Here is a 15,818-nt window from a genome sequence, read left to right on the forward strand (position 1 = left end):
TTATCTTACATTTTCTGAATGTAGAATAAGCCTACTATTTAATGATAATTATAAAATCAATAAAAGATGCTGCATTCTTACAAACAGGTTAAAGAAATGGCAAACTCAGCTAGCGATGTTGTGTCATAAGAAGAGTGAATGTTTGCCTCTTCACTACACAAAAGCCCTTAAAGATTCACTGGACAGTTAAGACACTCTAAATTTTTCTCATCAGAAAAATAGCCAGCAAACCCAAATGATTTGAAATGTTTAGGACCAGATTTATAGAGTGGCAAAAACTCTTGCTAAGAAAGAGAAATTGTATGTGCACACTTGGTAGATAATCGTAATTGCCACATAAACTGAAGCTTTGATTTCATACAGATACTTTTTGGTGGCATGTCCATGGTAGGCAGGGTATTCTTTCCTTCCTTTTGTAGGAATGATCCATGATGGATGAGTATTGGAGACCGAGATCCTCCTTGGCTTTAAAAAGTATTCTGTTTAAGTCATATGCAAATTATTTTAAATTAACTCACATGGAATTTAGACTTAAAGGTGAAAATATGACACTGATTACCTGCCTGCTTTTCTCCACATTCCCTACCTCAATAAATGGCATCACATTTCAGCATGTTTTCTTGTTTTTAGTTTCCTAAAGTTTAATTATAAAGTGTCTTGGTATAGATTTCTTTGGGCTTATTTTGTTTGGAGTTTGACCATCTTCTTGGTTCTGTAGTTTTGTGCTTTCCATAAAATTTGGGATGCTTTAGTCATTAATTCTTTGAATATTCTTTTAGTCCCCTCTCTTTTCTTTTTCTGAGATTCTGATGATGTGAATGTTGGATTCATTGTTAGTCTCATACAAATCTCTAAGGTTCTGTTTATATTTTTGTCTTTTTTTTTTCTTATTCTATTTAGATTATTCGATTCTCTCTATCTGTTCTCCAGTTCACCCATGAATCCTCTTTTGTTTCTACTATTGAGTGTATCCAACAAATTTTTATTTCTATTGTTGTATATTTTAGTTCTGTAATAGCCACTTGGTTATGTTTTTATGACTTTTTTGGGGGGGAGGAGTTGTGCTGGGTCTTTGTTGCTGTGTAGACTTTTCTGTAGTTGTGGCGAGTTGGGGCTCTTCTTCCGTGTGACGTGCAGGCTTCTTATTGCGGTGGCATCTCTTATTGCGGAGCACAGGCTCAAGACTGTTCGGGTGTCAGGAGTTTCAGCATGTGGGCTCAGTGGTTGTGGCTCCCTGGCTCTAGAGCACAGTCTCAATAGTTGTGATGCATGGGCTTAGTTGTCCCACGGCATGACGTGTGGGATCTTCCTGGACCAGGAATTGAACCAGTGTCTCCTGCATTGGCAGGCAGGTACTCTTTACCACTGAATCACCATGAAAGTCCAACTTCTTTTTTTTTTTTTTTTTAACACTGAGGATTTTCTGTTTTCCCATCTATATCATAACATGTTAATTGGTTACTGAATCATTTCTGGGAAAGCTGCTTTAAAATTCTTGTCAAATAATTAAAACATCTCTTCCATCTCAGTGTGGGCATCAGTTAACTGTCTTTTTTTCATGCAAGTTGTGTTTTTTTGGTACTTTTGTATCACAGATAATTTAGGTGGTTTTCTATTGTATCCTGGACATTTGTTCATTATGTTTGGAGACTCTGAGGTGTATTTAAGTTTTTTGTTTAAGCTGTTTTATTTACGTTGTTTCTGTGGAAAATTCTGAAAGACATGGGAATACCAGACCACCTGGCCTGTCTCTTGAGAAACCTGTATGCAGGTCAGAAAGCAACAGTTAGAACTGGACATGGAATAACGACTGGTTCCAAATAGGAAAAGGAGTACGTCAAGGCTGTATATTGTCACCCTGCTTATTTAACTTATATGCAGAGTACATCATGAGAAATCCTGGGCTGGATGAAGCACAAGCTGGAATCAAGATTGCTGGGAGAAATATCAATAACCTCAGATATGCAGATGATACCACCCTTATGGCAGAAGAACTAAAGAGCCTCTTGATGAAAGTGAAAGAGGAGAATGAAAAAGTTGGCTTGAAGCTCAATATTCAGAAAGCTAAGATCATGGCATCTGGTCCCATCACTTCATGGGAAATAGATGGGGATACAGTGGTTGACTTTATTTTTCTGGGCTCCAAAATCACTGCAGATGGTGACTGCAGCCATGAAATTAAAATACGCTTATTCCTTGGAAGGAAAGTTATGACCAACCTAGATAGCATATTTAAAAGCAGAGACATTACTTTGCCAACAAAAGTCTGTCTAGTCGAGGCTATGGTTTTTCCAGTAGTCATGTATGGATGTGAGAGTTGGACTGTGAAGAAAGCTGAGCACCGAAGAATTAATGCTTTTGAACTGTGGTGTCAGAGAAGACTCTTGAGAGTTCCTTGGACTACAAGGAGATCCAACCAGTCCATCCTAAAGGAGATCAATCCTGGGTGTTCATTGGAAGGTCTGATGTTGAAGCTGAAACTCCAATCCTTTGGCCACCTGATGCGAAGAGTTGACTCATTGGAAAAGACCCTAATGCTGGGTAGGATTAGGGGCAGGAGGAGAAGGGGACGACAGAGGATGAGATGGTTGGATGGCATCACCGACTCGATGGACATGAGTTTGGGTAAACTCTGGGAGTTGGTGATGGACAGAGAGGCCTGGCGTGCTGCGATTCATGGGGTCACAAAGAGTCGGACACGACTGAGCAACTGAACTGAACTCATTTACCTTGTTTAGTTTTAGCAAGCAGGTCCTGGCCTAGTTTTTGTGATTCCAATGAAGGTTTAATTTTAGAGAACTTGCATAATTATTTTGGTCTGCTTTGCTGTTGCTGGTGCTCTTACAGGTCCCTATTGTTGTTGCTTGGGTTGATGGAAGATGTTTCCCCAGGAAGGGCTCACTGAAGATCAAACTGTAGGAGAGGGGACTCCCAGGCAAGTAATGACATGTGGCTTCTGGGGCCACATGCTCATTGTGGCTGAGTCCCTCTTGATGATGCTGCCTCCCAGCCTCAGATTTCTTGAAAGAGGTGGTATATCCCAGGCTCTCATGGTTTCTTGTTGGTTGGGCTGCCAGTTCATCCCCTGCACCAGGAGTGTCAGGAAGCTGATTTCAGAGGAGCTCCTTTTCTTCCCACAGAACTGGGCTGCTTTCTGTGGTTTTGTTGGAGTCCAGGAAATACTGTTCTTGGTTCACCTTCTATTGGGTTGGGTGACAAGACACTCTGATGCTGTGTTGTTCTTTTAGACTTGGAGTCAAAACTAGTTTGGCTTCTCCTTATCACCTTTCATCGTTCTTTTCTGATTGTCTCTTGCACAATTTACAGGGTTCATAGTTATTCTTAGAGTGGAGGGGAGAAGGCAATGGCAAACCACTCCAGTACTCTTGCCTGGAAAATCTCATGGACGGAGGAGCCTGGTAGGCTGCAGTCCATGGGGTTGCTAAGAGTCGGACATGACTAAACGACTTCACTTTCACTTTTCACTTTCATGCACTGGAGAAGGAAATGGCAACCCACTCCAGTGTTCTTGCCTGGAGAATCCCAGGGACAGGAGAGCCTGGTGGGCTGCCGTCTTTGGGGTCGCACAGAGTCAGACACGACTGAAGCGACTTAGCAGCAGCAGCAGGGTAAAGGAGTTAGAGAAGGCGAGGTTCGGAAAGAGAAGGAGATCTGTTTACAGGAACAGACCACCTTTAATGAGGTGAGAAGGGGCAGCAGTCAGATTAGTGAGCTGCTACACTAACCCAAGAACAGAGTAAGTTATATAGGCATAGTCTTAAGGAGGCCTGTTCTTCTCCAAGGTTGTTCGGAGAAGTTATCTCTTTTTTGGTTTTGGTGTAAGATTCTCTTGGCATTTTATATATGCTTAAGAGTGAGCAGAAGATGCTCGTATCATCTTGAGTCTTGCCCATTAGCAAGGGTTCTGAGTAAAGAGTCATTTTATTTTGCTGAGAAGTTATCTCTTAAATGGCTGGGGCAAGGAATTCTGGAGATCGGCCAGAGGCTGGGACCAGCTGGGAGCTGGGCATAATCAGTCTTAATGTCCGTTTTTTTTCCTTCTGGTGAGAGGGTTCTTTGTTTTGCATAGAATGATGGGGAGGACCAAGAGGGTAGTTTAACTCCAGGCTATTTTGAGCCATGTAACTTTCCTTCATATGGAATTGAAGTTGTCATATTAGTTATTTACTTTTTATTTTACATGTTATTTTTAGTGGAAGAGATTTTCAAAATCTTAGATAGGAGGGAAAAGACACTACTTTTTTGAGTATTTGTTATAAAATGGATGTACATAAATTTGAATTAGGTCTAATTACCTTTATTTTACAATGAAGAAACTGGTACTCAAAGAAATCAGCTACTGTGATTCAGTGAACGTGAAAGTGTTAGTCACTCAGTCGTGTTTGACTCTTTGCGACCCCATGGGATGTAGCCTGCCAGGCTGCTTTGTCCATGGGATTCTCCAGGCGAGAATACTGGAGTGGGTTGCCATTTCTTTCTCCAGGAGATCTTCCTGACCTAGGGATCAAACCTCGGTCTCCTGCATTGCAGGAGGATTCTTTACCATCTGAGCCACTGGGAAATTGATTCTGTGAATATCTGTCAAAGCCAGGATTCAGACCCTTTTTCCTTTCACTCTAAAACTTTGATCTTTCTTGTGTATCATGCTCACTGATGTTTAATTGTTGTTGTTGTAGTTAAAAGAGAGAGTGATCCTCCTTACTATTCTATTTAGCACATTTTTTTCTAGCTGGTGAAGCTATTCATAATCTTGCTCAGTTGACAAGTAGTACTACTGTTTTTGCAGGAGTTTGAGCTCCGAACACTATAAAGAACATAATGGTTTAATTAAAGGTTTGAAAACAGTCGATTTGAAAATGTGACGGTTTTACATGCTCAAATTTCCTCCCCAGAACCAATCATATCTGAAAATAAAGACTAGAACTGAAAATCCTAAAACATAGCTTTTCAAACATTCACTGAGTCTGTTTTTGAATACATGTATAATAAGCAACACTTTTGTTACAAGTATGTCCCCAAGAGAAAATTAACAGAGCATATTAGATTATAAATGTTAATAAACTGGTATTAATATTATCACTTTCAAGCAGAGGACAGGGATCCTTTGGTGCTGTTTCTGAGACTATAATGTCTTATCAGCTTCTGTGACAAACCACTCTTAATATCTACTGTCCATTGTAATTAGTTTATAGCCTACCAGCCATGTGTCTACACAGAAGACAGGAGAGTCTATTCAAAAATGCTCCCTGCTTCTCATAAAATGCAAACACAAGCAATTCTTATTTAACATAGACGCTAATGCAGGGAAATATAATAGTGTCTGGCTTCCAGAAGACAAGAAAAATATATTACTGAATTAAATTGCACACATTTTTCGAAAGTTGGTATAAGATTTGTATCTAACTTCAGAACTTCTAAAACGCAGCCTTACCTTACTAATCCAATGAATGGGGGGAAAATCTCTGAGAAAGAGAATTTGAATGCTTCAAAATGCCCCAGTCAGCTGCAGGCTTTGTACTAGTGATACCATAGCAGGACCTAGCCTGGTCAATATGTATTTTTAGCTGAACTGCCATTTCCATTACTGGAACTTTTTTTTTTTTTTATCAGTTTATAACTAGGACATTTTCTTTCTCACCATCCTGAAACTTGACAGAAATTGTCAGACCACATATATTTTGAAGAATACAATAGATCTACTTTGATGCATAGGCAATTTTAACCTCTAACAGTTGCTAGGTCATTTGTGAGAACTCTACTCCAAAAACAAAGGACAGGTATTAAGATGATTTGGGTAAATGTCTTCTTTTTTAAAAATAGTAATATATTGCATTGCCTTCTTTGCTTTTGGCAAAACATCAAACTCACCTTGTAAGGATGAGAAAATTTGTAGGGGTTTGTGATGCCAGCTTCATCAATTTGTTGTAAGACTAATGGGAGATGACATAGGTCAGGTGCCCAGAACAGGTCCAGCAGCCTGCAGCCACTGAATTCATATGCGTTTATCTTCACCTCTGAAAAAATAGAATGCCATTGCTTCGGGTTATTAAAAGAAAGTAAAAGGCAATACAGCAAACCCGCATTTCAAAGGAATTCACACTTAATATGAAGTATAGTGCTTGGTAAAGATACTGTCACGTTTTAGTTAAACTAGAAAAAATATAAGAGCAATTTAGAGAGAGAAGCAAATGCTAATAGATTGGACACTAACTTTTAGCCATCCCTTAACTAAAATTATGAATTTTATTTATTAATAAGTTATAAAATCACTAGAATTTCTCAGTATGGTTTGCTTCCTGTGAAAGAGCTGGCAAAAGTTCGTGAATAGCTAACTAAAGCAATCACAGGTAAAAACAAGTGCAATAAAAAGGAGTCATAATCTCTTAGGATGTATATTTCTAGACTTCTTCTGGGAATTCGAATTAACTCTTTCACCACAGGATGATATAGCTCTATGTGATCCAGTATCAGATTAACAGAGAGCATTCTACCTAGCAGCTTTGTAGAGGTGCCAGTTTAGAAGCAGGAAATAGCACAGGCTCAGGTGGAGACTTGTCCAATATTCTTAGATGACCTATGTCGTCTCCTGTCAGTCTTACAGGATAACTGAGATTGGTTTTAAAAATTTTTTCGGTAGATCTAGAAAGGATGTTACATGATTTTCCTGGGATATCTGATCATGAAGAAAAGTAAGAACAATATGACCTTTTTAGAACTGACTGACACTGCTGAAATTCTGCCCCATAGGGCAAAAGTCAAATTTATTGTTTTGTTTTTTTTATCCTTTAGTGGAAAATCAGTAAATGTAATAATCTGCAATGAATTACCCCATTTCCAATGCAGAATTAGCCAAAGTTGACTCTATCCTTGGATCCCAAAGAGAACCAGCATGGGCTCGTTTTCTATGACAGTGCCTGTCACTTCAAAATTAAAGTGGAAAATTGAGGCAACAAGTCATGGAATATAAATTCATCAATACTTGCTCTTACCTCAGTTTACTGGGCTATTTTAAATAAAAGATTAAATCTTTTAAATAAAAGATTAAAGTGTAAACATGTTATGAATATTAGTGATTCTAAGTAGACTTAGAGACTGTAACTTGGGGGTATCATAATTCTGTGTAAATAAGATATTAAGGTAACCCCCTAAAGTAAGAGTAGATAGATCAGTGAATTTGGTACCAAGTAAGTGATATGATAAATGATTGAACTGTAAGTCAAGTAGTAATGTGGGTAGCCTGTAACCATAGTCACACATGAATGGTGTAAAATTTGTTGAGATTAGAAGAGTGAACTAGAAAACCTTTAATGGCTTTTATGGATCAAATCATTTCTATCTCGAATATAGAATGATCAACTAATGGTGCTGCTGCTGCTGCTGCTAAGTCACTTCAGTCGTGTCCGACTCTGTGCGACCCCATAGACGGCAGCCCACCAGGCTCCGCCGTCCCTGGGATTCTCCAGGCAAGAATACTGGAGTGGGTTGCCGTTTCCTTCTCCAGTGCATGAAAGGGAAAAGTGAAAGTGAAGTCGCTCAGTCGTGTCCGACTCTCAGCGACCCCATGGACTGTAGCCTACCAGGCTCCTCCGTCCATGGGATTTTCCAGGCAAGAGTACTGGAGTGGGGTGCCATTGCCTTCTCCGAACTAATGGTGAGAATGTAACAAAATTAAGTAGGTGATGGTTGAGGAAACAGAAGAGTCTCATAAATATACTTAATTTTCAGAATGTATTTGTTATTGTTGTTCAGTCACTCAGTTGTGTCTGACTCTTTGCAACCCCATGGAATGCAGCATACTCCCTGTCCTTCACCATCTCTTGGGTCCTGCTCAAACTCATGTTCATTGAGTCAGTGATGCCATCCGACCATCTCATCCTCTGTCATCCCCTTCTTCTCCTGCCTTCAATCTTTTGCAGCATCAGAGTCTTTTCCAATGAGTCAATTATTCACATCAGGTGGCCAAAGTATTGGTACTTCAGCTTCAGCATCAATCCTGCCAATGAATATTCAGGCTTGATTTCCTTTAGGATTGACTGGTTTGATCTCCTTGCTGTCCATGGGATTCTCAAGAGTCCAAGAGCACAGTTTGAAAGCATCAGTTCTTTGGCACTCAGCCTTCTTTATAGTCCAACTCTCACATCCATACACAATTAATGGAAAAACCACAGCTTTGACTATATGGACCTTTCTTGGCAAAGTGATGTCTCTGCTTTTTAATATGCTGTCTAGGTTTGTCATAGCTTTTCTTCCAAGGAGCAAGAGTCTTTAATTTCATGGCTGCAGTCACCATCTGCAGTGATTTTGGAGCCCAAGAAGATAAAGTCTGTCACTATTTCCCCATCTATTTGCCATGAAGTGATGGGACCAGATGCCATGATCTTAGTTTTTTGAATGTTGATTTTAAGCCAGCTTTTTCACTCTCCTCTTTCACCTCCATCAAGAGGCTCTGTAGTTCCTCTTTGTTTTCTGCCATAAGGGCAGTATCATCTGCGTATTTGAGGTTATTGATATTTCTCCTAGCAGTCTTTATTCCAGCTTGTGCTTCATCTAGCCTACCATTTTGCATGATGTACTCTGAATATAAGTTAAATAAGCAGGGTTACAATATATGGCCTTGACAAACTCCTTTCCCAATTTTGAACCAGTCCATTGTTCCATGATCAGTTCTAACTCTTTTCTTAACCTGCATGTAGGTTTCTCAGGAGGCAGGTAAGGTTATCTGGTATTCCCATCTCTTGAAGAATTTTCCACAGTTTGTTGTGATCCACAAAGTCAAAGGCTTTAGCATAGTCAGTGAAGCAGAAATAGTTTTTCTAGCCTTCTCTTGCTTTCTGTATGATCCAACAGTTTATGGCAATTTGATCTCTGGTTCCTCTGCCTTTTCTAAAACCAGCTTGTACATCTGCAAGTTCTCTTAAAATGCATAAATATTCTCTTAGGAACACTGTTATGTCTTTTTATTTTTAAAAACATAGTAAACTATCTTTGTTTCATTGCCAGCTTTCTGTAAAGATTACTTCTATGCAATAGCAATGAAATTTTTTTAATGTTTCATAGTTAAATAAAACCTATAAATATGGTTCATGAATTTATAGTGATGGCAAAATTTTCTCAGTCCCTCAGAGATTTAGATCAGCTCTAAGAAGTTCTTAAAAGAGCACTGAAGAGACATTTACATCAAATAACTCATTTTGAATCTGGTATCCTTTTTAGCACACAGACCAACTCTGGCAGTTCAGAATGTGAATTTTTAAAAATTTTCCTAGCCTTCTGTTTGCTTATTTTCCTTTGTTTGGTCTGTGAATATTTTAGTGAGGATTCACTTTAAAAACAATCTCAGTCCTTGTTGTTGCTTTGCAATGTTTGAGAAAATGACTAGAGGAGCTTTAATGCTGTCTTGTTCATCAGCGTGAATCAGATAAAAGATTAAAAACAATACCTAGAGAGCAGCTCTTAACTTGGGTTTCTGTCTGTTGAATTTTAATTCCATAATAAGATTCTTGTTCAGACAGAAGGTAAATAAATAAATAAGTTCATAAATTCCACTGATTTCAGCAGGCTATGTCACAGGGGATGCAGTATTTTTAAGCCAAAATATCATCAGTGTTTTACATGACTGCATTTGAGACTCCAGCCCTCCATGATTCCTTTCCAAGGCTAGCACCACCTGCTTACCACACAACCACACAAAGTCTTTGAACATTAACGGAGGAAGCAAACAGAGAAGTCAATAAGCAGTCTCCACAGACAGTTGGTAAGGATATGACACAGACAAGTCACAATTTATCTTCTTGGGCCTTTCAGACATTTTAGCAAGTACCACTGGTTCCCACTGCCTTCTCTTCTGTGGTGTCTCCTGCTTAGGGAGACAGAGAACAGTGGGTGTTAGAATTGAGGCGGAGGCCATGGAATGTGAAAACATAGGCAGCCTTTGGTCCCTAAGTGCCAGTCACTTTGCCTCTAGAGCATGTCAGAATTCCTGACTGTATTTACTTCTCACCTGGCTGGGGAGGAAAGGAGTGTGGCACTAACATCTGTCAAGGAAATTACAGATGCAAGCAATTATTGGGGCTGGGGGCATTAAGGAGAAACAATTATATGCATTTTCAGTCTAATTTGATGAAAGCCTCAGGTTTCTGGAGCCCTGCCAGGCCGGTTGCCTGAGTTGTAAAACCTGAGGCACCTGGCTTTTCAAAGTTAAGGCACTCTCCGTTTAAGTCTATCGATTGGTTCACTGCAAAAGGAATGTAAAGGATGCTGCCTTTTTTAGAAGGGAGTTTGATAGAATTTGCTACAAAAGCTTACCTTGTAAAATAATGCTGTAGCAGGTTTCTAGCCTTTACTCTGGTTTGCACTCTGGAAATCTGTTTATATATTCGAGATTTATGTATTGCAGTCACCTGCAAATATTTGCTGAGTATATCCCCTCATATCACAGATATAACGATCAACAGCAATGAAAGAAACATAGCCCCCTTTCTCTTGGATCTTACAGTTGAGAAAGGACTGCAATTCTATACCAGTGATACATATGATAAAAGTTATTACAGATGTTGTGGAATTATGCAACTGGGGATACAGTTTGGTTTGGGGGAGAAGTATCAGAAAAGTTTCCTAGAGTAGTGGCTTTTAAGGTGAAGATTAAGAGATGAGTTGACCAGGGGAAGAGTGATAAAGAATACTTCAAGCATTGACATGACCGTGTACATAGGCCCCTCGATAAGGAGTAACTTGGGGAGAAAGTAAAATGTAACAAGTAAAATGGGGAGGTTGGCTCAACAAGAAGCTCGAGATGAGGTCAGAGACCAGCTTGCCTGCCTAGGACTTTGTAGCCCAGAGTAAGGAGCTGGGCTTGATTTTAAGACAAAGAGTAACTGCTGAGCGATTTGAGCATGGTCATTTGAAGGGCAAGTTAATGCAGTAGCAGATCTGAGCACCTACTGGATACCAGTCATTATGCTCATAATTGGGATATGATGACAGTGAGTTGGTCCCTGTCTTCAAGGAGCTCACCACTTTACATGGAAAACAGATAAGAAAAACTCTCATTACAATGAGAGGATTTAGATTTGCATAAAGGCATGAACCAGTCTTCCCTTGTGTCTTAGTGGGTAAAGAATCCGAATCCTCCAGTCAATGCAAGAGATGTGGCTTGGATCCCTAGGTCGGGGAGATCCACTGGAGAAGGAAATAGCAACCCACTCCAGTATTCTTGCCTGGAGAATCCCATGGAGCCTGGCAGGCTACAGTCCATAGGGTCAGAAAAGAGTCAGGCACGACTTAGTGACTAAACAACAACAAAGACATGAACCAAGTGCTGTGCGAAATCTCAGAAGAAACCCAGAAGAGTCTTTAACTCAGGCTTTGAGTAAAAGAATGTGTCCAGGAGAGATGGTATTTGATTAGAGTCTGGAAGAACTTGTAAAAGTTGGCCATGTGGATCAAGGGTCAGAACGGCCTTCCAGATATAGGGAAAAACATACCCAGTGCCCTGTTTGGCACACTTAGAGAACTGCCTGTAGATTAGGATAACCAGAGAAGGTATGAGTATGAGAAGGTATGAGAGAAGGAATGAGGCAGGAAATGTGGCTGGAGAAGTTTATGTAACATACTCTTGCCCTGTTAAGGAAAGAGATATTAAGGAATTTATAGGTTGTATCACCTTTCAATTTTAGTGAGCAGTCACCAAAGAAAAATTGCAAATTTTACCTTTGAAGACAAAAAAAGCCATTAAGTGGGCCAACTTTTAATAATAGAAGTTACTGTCTTAACCATTTCTGTCACTTTTCAAAAGTCTATAGAAATTTATACCTATTCAACAAAATGTTAATTTATGCTTCAGGAAAAAGATCAGTGGAACGTGTATATATGTTAAGGTGATCCCTTTTTCATTTTGGATCTGAGTTCTGCATCAACCTGAAAAATGGAATACATTTCCAAAAAAAGACGTCAAATACTCAACAGAGAGGAAGAAAAAGGCCCCTATTTATCATGTTGCTCCAATCACCACTGAGTGATGTATTGTGATTACAACTTTTTTTAATTGGCAGGCTTCTGGGATGCTATGGGAATTGGTGACACAATGATGAATCAGTTTCTCCATATCGTCTGGTTGATCCAACAAACCTAAAGCAGATATTGACATTTGTCATTCAACACTGGAGTCCTACAGACTTCTCTGCTGATTAGTCAAATACTTCGCCTCCCTTTAATTAATGTCTTAAGAGCAGAGCCTTACAGGGATGCTCAAGGGAGCAAAGTTTTACAATATAATGGAAAAGAAAGGTTACACGGTACCAGATGAATCAGAAGAAGTGGGCATGGCGGGGGGAAAGGAAGAAATCAATGACAATGTTTAAACAGCTTAACCCTGTTGGCCCTGCATGTTAATAGATTATTTATGCATCACTTTGCCAGTGAGAAGAAATTAGTATGATTAGCATTTTCTCTTTATTGACTGCTCATCACAAATTGGAAAAAATGTTTATATGTATTTTTGTTTATTACCTTGAAAAATCATTGACAAGAAAGGTCAGGAGAAGAACTCATCCTCTCATATAAACGCAAAGAATTTTATCCTAAAGAAAAGAAGAGTGAAAATGAACAGAAATATATTTCTCATTGTGCTGCGAAGAAAAAGGAAACTATTTTATTTCCAGAGAAAAGCCTTTTGAAATAGATTGTTAAAGAAGGAGCTTTGAAGTTTGACATGAGTCTAATCTCATTCTTTAGTTAATAGTCAAGGATTTTCAAAGAGTCTTTATGATGTTTGCAGAAAATTTTTACCTCTTCTGTGTCTCTCTCCACCCTGATCATTTGGAAAGTTTCTTTTACCATACCACTTCAATCATGCCCTTTTTGGAAGATAGCTGCAAGCTAATCCCATAATAAAGGCAGTGAAACAAAGATACTTAAGGAAGGATCCAGAAAGGGTTTAGATTTCTACCTTAAGTACCTTAAAAATTCACAGATATAGGTTAGGTGTTATTTAGGGAAAATGAATGTTGGCATCTAGGGTCCTGTGAATAACAAGTCCACAAAGATCTCTGCTGTATTTAGCAACCATAGGAGCAGGACCCAGATGTAGGATCCAAGACTTGGGAGAGATTTCCAGTTGTCCTGTCTTGGTATTTGGCAAACTAGACAAGTAGACTCTGGAGAAAGATTTGATACAGAGTCTCAAGTACCTTAATTTCCAGTAAGTAACCTTGGGCAAGACTTACAAAGTCGAAGCACCCTAGAGATGAGTTTTATTTTATTTTGTTTTTTTCAATCTCTCCCTGCCTCCATCTACTTACCTACAAGGAGATCCAACCAGTCCATCCTAAAGGAGATCAGTCCTGGGTGTTCATTGGAAGGACTGATGTTGAAGCTGAAACTCCAATACTTCAGCCACCTGATGCGAAGAGCTGACTCATTTGAAAAGACCCTGATGCTGGGAAAGATTGAGGGCAGGAGAAAGGGATGACAAAGGATGAGATGGTTGGATGGCATCACTGACTTGATGGACATGAGTTTGGGTAGGCTCTGGGAGTTGGTGATGGACAGGGAGGCCTGGCGTGCTGCGGTTCGTGGGGTCGCAAAGAGTCAGACACAACCGAGCAACTGAACTGAACTAAACTGAACTGAACCTATCATCTATATAAATACAAGTTAATTGTCCTTCCTTTCACTTTTCCATCCACTTGGCCCAGCTATTCATTGTTTAAATGAGACTGGTAGAGCAAAGAAGGATCGTAACACTTCCTGTTGTTGCTGCTTAAGCCTCCAACTTGCTAGGAATATGATGATTTTCTTTACTCTTATTGAAGCAACCACTGAATTCAGGATAGGATTATACATTTGGAATTCATATTGTTGAAAAATAAATACTTAGGATTCACATGACTTTAAAAGGCATTGTTACCTTTTAGGAAAATATTTAGGAAGAGTTTCTTGTGATATAAAATCACGTCTTCTTCCTAGAAATAAAACAAAGAACCATCTCATCTATTTTGAGAGTATGTTCTTCTGAAATCTAGTCCTGATCATCAGATTGAATGCTAATGTCTGAAATCTATGGTTCTCTAAAGTTAAAGAAGATACTGCCAAAACAAAAATTATGCTGCAAAACCAATATGAAAAGAAAAATCAATATGAGAAAGGTTTATACAGATTTTATTCTTTCAAACATCCTGAGAAAAGCTCTAAAATCAATTGTATCTAGTTACAGTTAAATGTGATTTTCACTTTATCAAAGAAACATGTAATATACATAGATTATAAAAGGCAAGTAATAGTACAAACCTTGTAAAAATCACCACAAATCCCATTTTCAAAAGTGACCCCTTTCATTTTTTATTCCCCCTCCCTCTTATTTCTAATTGTATTATTAAATAACATAACATAAAATTTATTGGTTTTTAATTTTAGCCATTATTTTCTTTTTGTTTTCCATTATAAAGGATTAGCATTTAGATCTTTTGCGTGTGTGTTAATACACATTTAAGCATTTCTCCTTGCCTATAGTATCCAAACCATTTTGGCTCAGTCAATAATCAGTGTTTATCTTATTTTAACTAAGGAAATCTTATACACAGAGGAGTTACGTGGTATATTATATTATATGTTTTAAACATTTTGTTTTTTCCTGAAGTTAACTGTTTTACACACACACACACACACACACACACACACACACACATACATGCATACATACATACATACATACATACAGTTTTCTATTTGTTGGCTGCTGATTCTGGCAGCTCTACCTCTCACTTATCTTTCAAGACCCATGTTTTTTGTTTTTTGTTTTCCACTAACACTTTCACCTTTTCCAAATCAATAGAAAGGTTGCCCACATCAAGTATATTTTCTACTCCAAACATACCATTTTTATAGAAAACATGTAAGCTCTGTATGCATACTTTGATTACCGACCCCAGATTTATTTACCTTTGAACCATATGTGGCTAAGGAGACCATATCTTTCCCAGCTTACTGTGAAGAGGCCTTTTCTAATCAGTATGGGTTTCTTTTTTCTTTTTTTTTAATTTTAAATTATTTATTTTAATTGGAGGATAATTACTTTCCAAAATTGTAATGGTTTTTGCCATACATCAATGTAAATCAGCCATAGGCATACATGTGTCCCGCCCTCATCCTGAACCCTCCTTCCACCTCCCTCCCCACCCTGTCCCTCTGTGTTGCCCCAGAGCACCGGCTTTGGATGCCCTGCTTCATGCATCGAACTTGCACTGGTCATCTATTTAGATAGCTCTTTGCTGGTAGAACACTTTGCAGACACAAGTTTAAAAATGAAGAAGGCTAGCTTAAAGACTTACCTGGAAATATACAATTTTTTATTTAATCTCGTATTTCACAGTGGTGGCATCAAATCCAGTCTGACATGAGATGAGAGTTTTTCCAGACCCTGAGCAGTTCCTTACTTGTCCTTTAATAGGGAAACACAGTGTTTCTTTCTTGTCTGCATTAATATTGAAAAAAAGAATCTTCAACACTGTCCTCCAGTGATCTATCTCCTTAAACCAGATGACTACTCTAGAAATTCTAGAACTCTTGCTGATACTTCACAGTTTGAATGTATTCTGTTTCCTTTTGTGATTCATTTTGCAGTTTAGACTTCAGTATGAGACAATGATTTTCTGTCACAATTTAAAGGCAGACATAAATGGAGAGGGATTCGGGATGTGACTAAGTGGGAGCCCAGGACCTCAGCAACAGCTGATACAGAAGGAGTCAAAGGTCATAGCAGGAAAAGCCAAGTTTTAGTATGCCAAAATCTGAATCTTTTA

General features: G+C 38.8%; 1 long non-coding RNA gene across 1 annotated transcript in view; it reads right to left on the reverse strand.

The window, feature by feature from the left end:
* LOC145509480 (uncharacterized) overlaps positions 1–15,575 on the reverse strand; it is a 57,641-nt gene extending 42,066 nt beyond the window's left edge. The window contains exons 1-3 of the long non-coding RNA XR_014056109.1: positions 15,348–15,575; positions 13,320–13,456; positions 5,890–6,035 (exon numbers count right to left, since the gene is read on the reverse strand). This is a non-coding gene — a long non-coding RNA (uncharacterized LOC145509480). The remainder of the gene's footprint in view (positions 1–5,889; positions 6,036–13,319; positions 13,457–15,347) is intronic.
* Between the last annotated feature and the right edge of the window lie 243 nt (positions 15,576–15,818).

This window comes from Giraffa tippelskirchi, chromosome 1 (assembly GCF_054371585.1).
Source record: "Giraffa tippelskirchi isolate mGirTip1 chromosome 1, T2T-mGirTip1v1.2.pri, whole genome shotgun sequence".
Lineage (NCBI taxonomy): Eukaryota > Metazoa > Chordata > Mammalia > Artiodactyla > Giraffidae > Giraffa > Giraffa tippelskirchi.